The 7,626-nt window shown below is 40.5% G+C and overlaps 1 pseudogene; it reads right to left on the bottom strand.

Annotated features, from left to right (window-relative positions):
- Nucleotides 1-215: 215 nt before the first annotated feature.
- On the bottom strand, nucleotides 216-2,639 carry LOC121815395 (annotated as a pseudogene).
- Nucleotides 2,640-7,626: the final 4,987 nt, after the last annotated feature.

Here is a 7,626-nt window from a genome sequence, read left to right on the forward strand (position 1 = left end):
TGTTCACTGCATCATTCCATGTTTTGGCACTGATCACCACCTGCACTCATGTATATATCTTTCTACGTAGCACTTTAATTCTTATTCTCATGTATATATATCATGTAAATCTCATGCATCATATCTTTCTACATAGCACTTTTAATTCTTATTTCTTGCACTGAAGCACCGCAATGGGATGTCCACAGTATCATTTGATGTCCTGAAAAAGGAAAATATATATGTCTGATGTTTCTTGTTAATAAGAAAGAAATGTGTATGAGAATAAACTAGGGCTGTCAGCGTTAACGCGTTAAAAAGGGATTTATCCGCATTAACGCATTAACCCTAACCCTAATCTGCGTTAAACCCTAGAATAAACATAAGTGACAAACCTGGCATCTCAGCAGTGAAACCAGATGGACGTGACATGTTGGAATCTTGATGACCAAGTTGTATATTCTAGACCAGAGAGATAAACAGAACGCAGAGAAGTCTGATAAAAGTCTTCACCATTAATTGCTATTATCAAGTTTTACTCTTGAACTAAAGCTTTACACTAATATCTATTTTTACAGTACATTGTGATTGTGAATCCTTCCTACTTGTGTCCAAGTGACATGTGGCATAATGTGAAAATCAACTAATAAGATCATTCATTCTGTCTAATGATGCAAAGTGTAATTAAAATGATCAAGAAACACTTGAGAAAGACTTGATAACATTTCTTTTCACTTTGTGAGAGGTAGATTTGTGAGTGCATATTAAATACCTGCATTTCAGTTCTTCCATCAACTTTATCATTTGACTTTGACTGTCCTGAAAAAAAGAGAAATATCTGTACGATGTTCATTGTTAATAAGAAAGGAATAAGTCTGAGAATAAAGTGACAAACCGTACTGAAGAATCTACCTGGCATCTCATGATTAACACCGAGTGGACCACATGTGTCAGGATATTGATTACCACGTTGTGAATCCTAGGAAAGTAAACAGTACCCAAAGAAGTCTGATAAAAGTGCTCCCTCCAAAATTGAAATTGTTGACTACTTTATTAGTTCATTTCTGAAATTATAAGTTGAGTTGCACCAATTTTTCCATGACTTGTCCGACTGCCCGGTGAATCCCCGCCCTGTGCTTTGAGAACACATCCTTAGTGATTTCATCACACTCTGAAACAAAACCATGGTCCATGTTTAAAAGGCATAATGTACAAAAAGTAGAGAGTTCATTAATTGTTAGTGGTTTCGTGCACATATAAAAATGGGCTGTTTAATACAGAGTGTTTAATACAGGTAGTTAACACATACCTCCAAAGTCTGGCCTCTTGGATGGATCTCCATCCCAGCACCTCTTCATGAGGCCAACCACCTCTCTCAGCCCTTCTGCCTTTGTCTGGTCTATTTCTTTACAGGGAGGTCTGTCCCCCTTTGGGATCTTCAGTGCCAAAAGAGCTAGAGTAGCATCTGTGTGAAATACAATAAAGACTTTCATTAAAAAACATGAGCACAAACGAGAGAATGTTTTTATGGAAGTGCCTCACATTGTATTGATAATAGTTATATTAAATGTAAAACATAAAATATAAATGAAAACTTTTTTTTTTAAAGAAGGGCAAATATTTGACCAGAAAACTGGAAACTTATGAGGAAAAACAAACACACAAACATAGAGAAATTTATGGAAAATGATAAGTAACTGAAATCCATTCATTGTACCTGGAAAAGGCTTTTTCCCGCAAATAATAGACCACAGAAGAATACCATAGCTTTACAAGATAAAGAAAGAGAAGGAATTAACACAATGTGTTTAAGGTAAAATCTATAATCATACATAAATCCCCACAACTATTCTTTTAATGTTTACCTGTATATGTCAAATTTACGAACAGGCTTATATGATGGATCAAAAGACTCTGGAGGCATGTACTGATGTGCCTCCTTTCACTGTGGACATTTCTTCAGAGCTCATCAGAACACTGGTGGAAACCCTGGACAGACCAAAATCTGCCAGCTGCAAAATAATCAAGGAAAAAAATAAAATAACACAATTACATCAGTATAAACTAATGAGTTGAGTGGATAGCACTTTACCTTGGCATGAAGGTCATCATCCAGCAGTACATTGCTTGGCTTTAGGTCATGGTGCAAAACGTTCTTCTCATGGAGGAAGTTCATTCCTTGAGCGATTTCGTAGGCCAAGCGGAAGGCCAGAGGCCATGGTGGTGGACCTGACAAAGTCTCCAGCAGGGTCTGAACAGATCCTCTATCCATGAGCTCCATAACAATTCCCAGCTGAATGTTCTGCCCTCCATTTGGTGGACATCCCCTATATTTCCATAAAGCCTCAGCACAGAACTGTGTAAGGAGACTTTGGCCATATGATTTGCCTCCTCACACAGTTCTATGTCCCTAGCGTTGGAAGGAAAATGTAAAAGCTTTAGGAAAGGACTAGTTAATGTACTTGGAAGTATAAAAATTAAGAAATAGTTCTGTTCTAATTTTACCCAGCAGCATGTTGAAGTAGCTTAATGGCCACGTCACACCTCCACTTCTTGTGTCTAGCCTTGTAGACTTGACCAAATCCACCGGAGCCAATGAACTGCCAGTTCTCCAAGTTTTCATTTTCAACTGATTCAAATTTAGGACTCTCCAGTTCCATCACCTGCTGAACTCAGGTACAAAACCTTAAAACATAATAAAATGACACAGTGAGGAGAATAAACCCAGCTTTTCTAAGTATTTTTTACAACACCTTAGAAGTCTTTGTTGTTGCACTAACATGAAAGCAGCTGGAAGCAACACATTGATACACATTTTCCACTTTTTAACAATACTGGTGCACTTCTCACGACATTTTTGAAATTCTGGATTCTGAATTTCCCAAAGCTAGAAAGAAAAAAAAAGGAGACTAAACTCCTATACAGCCAGTAAGGCTCTACCCTCACCACTCTTCTGTCTTCTTCTTCCTACTTCACTGACAGACCGCTGTCCCCTCCACAAATTGTTTTAATTCCATTCCGCTTCGTCTTTTACAGTACCCATTTACATCGTTGATAATACTGTGTCCAAGTCCTAACACGTTTGAAAAAGGCGTTTATTAGCAGCCAACATGAACGTCCGTACACTCGTAACAGGAAGTACACATAACCCCCAGAGAGAACCACAGCGACACCTGCTGGAACTCTCCGTAACAGCAGCAACAGGAGGCAGTATGGACAAACATAACATTGCTGTTATCTACATCCCCCTTTTCAGTTTTTTTCTTCTTCTTAGTTTTGCACTTTTCAGGCAAACCCAAATCAAACAACACCACCGTAATGGAAGAACTTATCAGGTTATGGATTACACAACAAAATGAAGGTTCAAATATCAAATGAAATTCACAGTAATCATTGTCATAACTGCGACAAGTATGCAATAACATAACACGAGATAAAACACATTTCAAAACAGAAAATACAGCACCAGTGTGCTTTTAATCCACGTATTTACTATTCGGTTTAGACACTCTACCAGATCTGGTTCGGTACAAGTTGTCATCAGAACGTACTTGGCATTTTCAGAATCAGAATCAGAATCAGAATACTTTATTAATCCCTGGGGGAAATTATTTTTTGTTACAGTGCTCCATTTTAAACCAACATTAAGACAAGACAGACAATACACTAACTAAGAATAGTACAATATATACATATATACACATACATACTTCACTCATAAATAAATAGTTGGAAAAGAAACATGTGTAGCTGTAGCAGCAAACAGTGTGTTAAGTGGATGCGTTGTACAGGGAGATGGCCACAGGCAGGAATGATTTCCTGTGTCGTTCAGTGGTGCTTTTCGGTAATCTCAGTCTCTCACTGAACGTGCTCCTGTGACTGACCAGCATGTCATGGAGTGGGTGGGAGGTGTTATCCAACATTGTCTTTATCTTGGACAGCATCCGCCTCTCCGACACCACCTTGAGGGAGTCCAGCTCCATCCCCACAACATTACTGGCCTTACGGATTAGTTTATTGAGTCTGTTGGCATCTGCGACCCTCAGCCTGCTCCCCCAGCATGCAACAGCATAGAGGATCGCACTGGCCACAACAGACTCGTAGAAAATCCTGAGCATTTTCTGGCAGATGTTGAAGGACCTCAGTCGCCTCAAAAAATAGAGACGACTCTGGCCCTTCCTGTAAAGTGCTGTGGTGTTTTTAGCCCAGTCCAGTTTATTGTCAATGTGTACTCCAAGGTATTTATAGTCCTCCACAATGTCAACACTGACCCCCTGGATTGAAACAGGGGTCAAGTGTTTCCTGGTCTTCCTGAAGTCCACGATCAGTTCCTTGGTCTTTGCCACGTTGAGCTGCAGATGATTCTGCTCACACCACGTGACAAAGGAGTCGACCACAGCCCGGTACTCTGTCTCATCATCCCTGCTGATGCATCCAACCACCGCAGAGTCATCAGAAAACTTCTGAAGATGGCAGGTCTCTGTGCAGTGGCTGAAGTCTGTGGTGTAGAGGGTGAAGAGGAAGGGGGAGAGGACAGTCCCCTGTGGTGCCCCTGTGTTGCTGATCACCTTGTCAGACACACACTGTGGGAGACGTACATATTGTGGTCTTCCTGTCAGGTAATCAACAATCCAGGACACCAGAGAAGCATCCACCTGCATCGCTGCTAACTTATCACCCAGGAGGGTCGGCCTGATGGTGTTGAAAGCACTGGAAAAGTCAAAAAACATGACCCTCACAGTGCTCGCCGGCTGGTCCAGATGGGTGTAGACACGATTGAGCAGGTAGATGATGGCGTCCTCAGTTCCGAGACGAGGCTGATAAGCGAACTGAAGGGGATCCAGATGTGGTCTTACAATGGGTCGCAGCTGGTCCAGGATGAGCCTTTCCAGGGTCTTCATGATGTGGGAGGTCAGTGCCACGGGCCTGTAATCCTGGGGGCCACCGGGACGTGGCGTCTTTGGTACAGGGACGAGGCATGATGTCTTCCACATCACTGGGACCCTCTGCAGACTCAGACTCAGCATAAACAGTTTATGAAAGACTCCACTCAGCTGGGGGGCACAGGTCTTGAGGACGCGGGGACTCACTCCGTCTGGTCCAGCAGACTTGCCTGAGTGAAGTCTCCTCATTTGCATCTGTTTGTAGGTGTTATCACCTGTTCTGACTGTTTTGTGCCATGTTGTGGTGGGTCGAGTTGAACTTGAATTGTTTCATGTTTGTTGGTTTGTGTTTTATTAGGTTCAGTTTCATCCACTCGTCGAGATGTGTCCAGTTCATCTTGTGTTGTAGCGAGCTTTTCGGGTTGAGGCTCGCTCACAGGCAGAAGATGTTGTCTGTTGCGCCTGTATTCTTTTCCACCCGACTCAACGACATATGAGCGAGGTTCAGCACATACTTTACTTACAACTCCAATCTTGTCATGTCCTCTCTGTGTTTGTAATCTCACCACCTCGTTTGGTGTTAATGGACTGAGCAGCTTGCTGGACTTGTCGTAGTGCTGTTTTTGAGTTTTACGCTTTTTTGTGAGTTGAGTTTTGATAGTGGTTGTCACTTTTGCTGTTGGTGTTAGCAGTTTTTTGCACACAGGAAGGGTTGACCGCGTTCGTCTTGATAGCAGCCTCTGTGCTGGTGAGCCAAGAATGTTGTCTCGTGGCGTGTTGCGTAGATGTAACAGGTTCAAATAGAAATCAGTTCGCCGATCCTACCTGAATTTTTTTTTTTAAACGTATGTTTATTTGTTTTTTCAACAGTATCAACACCAACATAAAATGAACGTATGGCAGTCATTAAAATAATAATAATAATAATAACACTATATATAAGAACGAAATTGAGGTACCTAGGTCCAATAATCATAGTATAATATACAACTAAAATATAATAAAAATAATAATAAAATATCATAATATAGGTTATATAATCCAAAGTCAGACAACATAGTGTCTATACACGCCCCTCATCAATATAAATCACTTTATTGTCACATCAGTAGACTGAGACATGGGTAATCTGTGCGAGCTTAAAGCCGGATTCCACACCGGCAAATAATAATGCTAATATAGTCAATATTAAATATATTGATGTATATAAATATTTTCCTAAGTGGTTTGTGTAACCATTACAAATTTTAAAAAATAAAAATAATATAAAATACGGTTGAATTCACAAATATAACAGTGTGAGCAAATGTAAGTCAGATAACAGGTGTCAGGTTGCAGCTAGCTGGTAAGGCTCAGTCTGTGTAGGGACCGATTGCGAACCTCTTCCGGAAGTGACATAGCTGTGCGGCCTTGATGATCCCGTCCTACACCGTTCCTGAAGTCTTAGAGGAAGCATCAATTAGTTAGGACGCACACTGTGGAAGCTCGTAGGGGGTTGCTACATTGATCTCAGTAGATCTCATGGCCAAGTCCGTGCGGCCTCCGACTCAGCCCAAAGGAGGCTCTCTTCTCTTTTGTGTACCCACGTAAGATCCTCAGTAGATCCAAAAATATCTTCCAGATGTTGTAAAATTCAGAAGCCTTCTTTCTAACAATATAGGTCAGTTTCTCAAGAGCTAAACTCGATGTTAAGTTATTTAACCAGTGGTTAAAAGAGGGGCAACCAACATTCTTCCAGCATAAGGCGATACAGCGTTTGGCCTGTAGCAAACAAAGATCGACCATTTTTCTTTCCTCACAAGACAGAGTACAGTCATCTGGATACAAGCCTAAAATGCATAACTTAGGGCAAAGCGGTACAGGAGAAGTTGTGATCTGAGAGATATATTTTAACACAGAGCTCCAAAATTTTTGGATCTCTTCACATTTCCACAGGCAGTGATATAGTGTACCCTGATGCCTATTACACTTATAGCATAGATCAATTATATTAGGATCAAATTTATTTAATTGTACAGGGGATATGTATGTTCGCATTATCCAATTAAATTGTATCATTCTCAAACGAGTGTTAATGGTCTGAGTGTGTGTTTTTGAACATATTTTACCCCATTCAGTATATGAAATATCTTCTTGTAAGTCACTAATCCACTCCCGTCTTTTACTATCAGAGTTATCCTTATGGTTTTCAACTAACAGGCTATAAAACTGGGACACCAGTCTTTTACCAAAACAGTTTTTTGTAACATGAGTTTCTAGGATGGAGAGTGGGGGTTGGTGCACTGAATTGTTTAAGTGTGCCAGAATAAAACTTCTAAGTTGCAGATACTTAAAAAAGTGTTTCTGCGGTAAATCAAACTTTGCCCTTAATTCACTGAATGACATTAGAGAATATTCCTCATATACGTCCTGTAGTTTCGCAATGCCCTTGTTCAGCCAAGCTTTAAAGCCCATGTCATTCTTAGCCGGGGCAAAGAGTTCATTACCCCAAATTGGGGAGAAACAGGACAACCCAGGAGAGTCATTCAACATTTTTTGTACTTCATGCCAAACAACAACAGTGTTTTTTACAAAGGGATTAGTAGTAATTTTCTTTAAAGTTTTAAAGGGTGCTGAGTATAAATAGCTATTTAACGACAGACCCTTTGAGGACATTCTTTCAGTTGCTAACCAGGGAAGGGAAATATCGTTTGAAAACCAAAACATAGTGGTCCTCAGCTGAGCAGCCCAATAGTACCATTTTAAATTTGGAAACTGTAGTCCT

The sequence above is a fragment of the Haplochromis burtoni genome, unplaced genomic scaffold, assembly GCF_018398535.1.
Source record: "Haplochromis burtoni strain Fernald_Lab_line unplaced genomic scaffold, NCSU_Asbu1 Contig_203, whole genome shotgun sequence".
NCBI classification, from domain to species: domain Eukaryota; kingdom Metazoa; phylum Chordata; class Actinopteri; order Cichliformes; family Cichlidae; genus Haplochromis; species Haplochromis burtoni.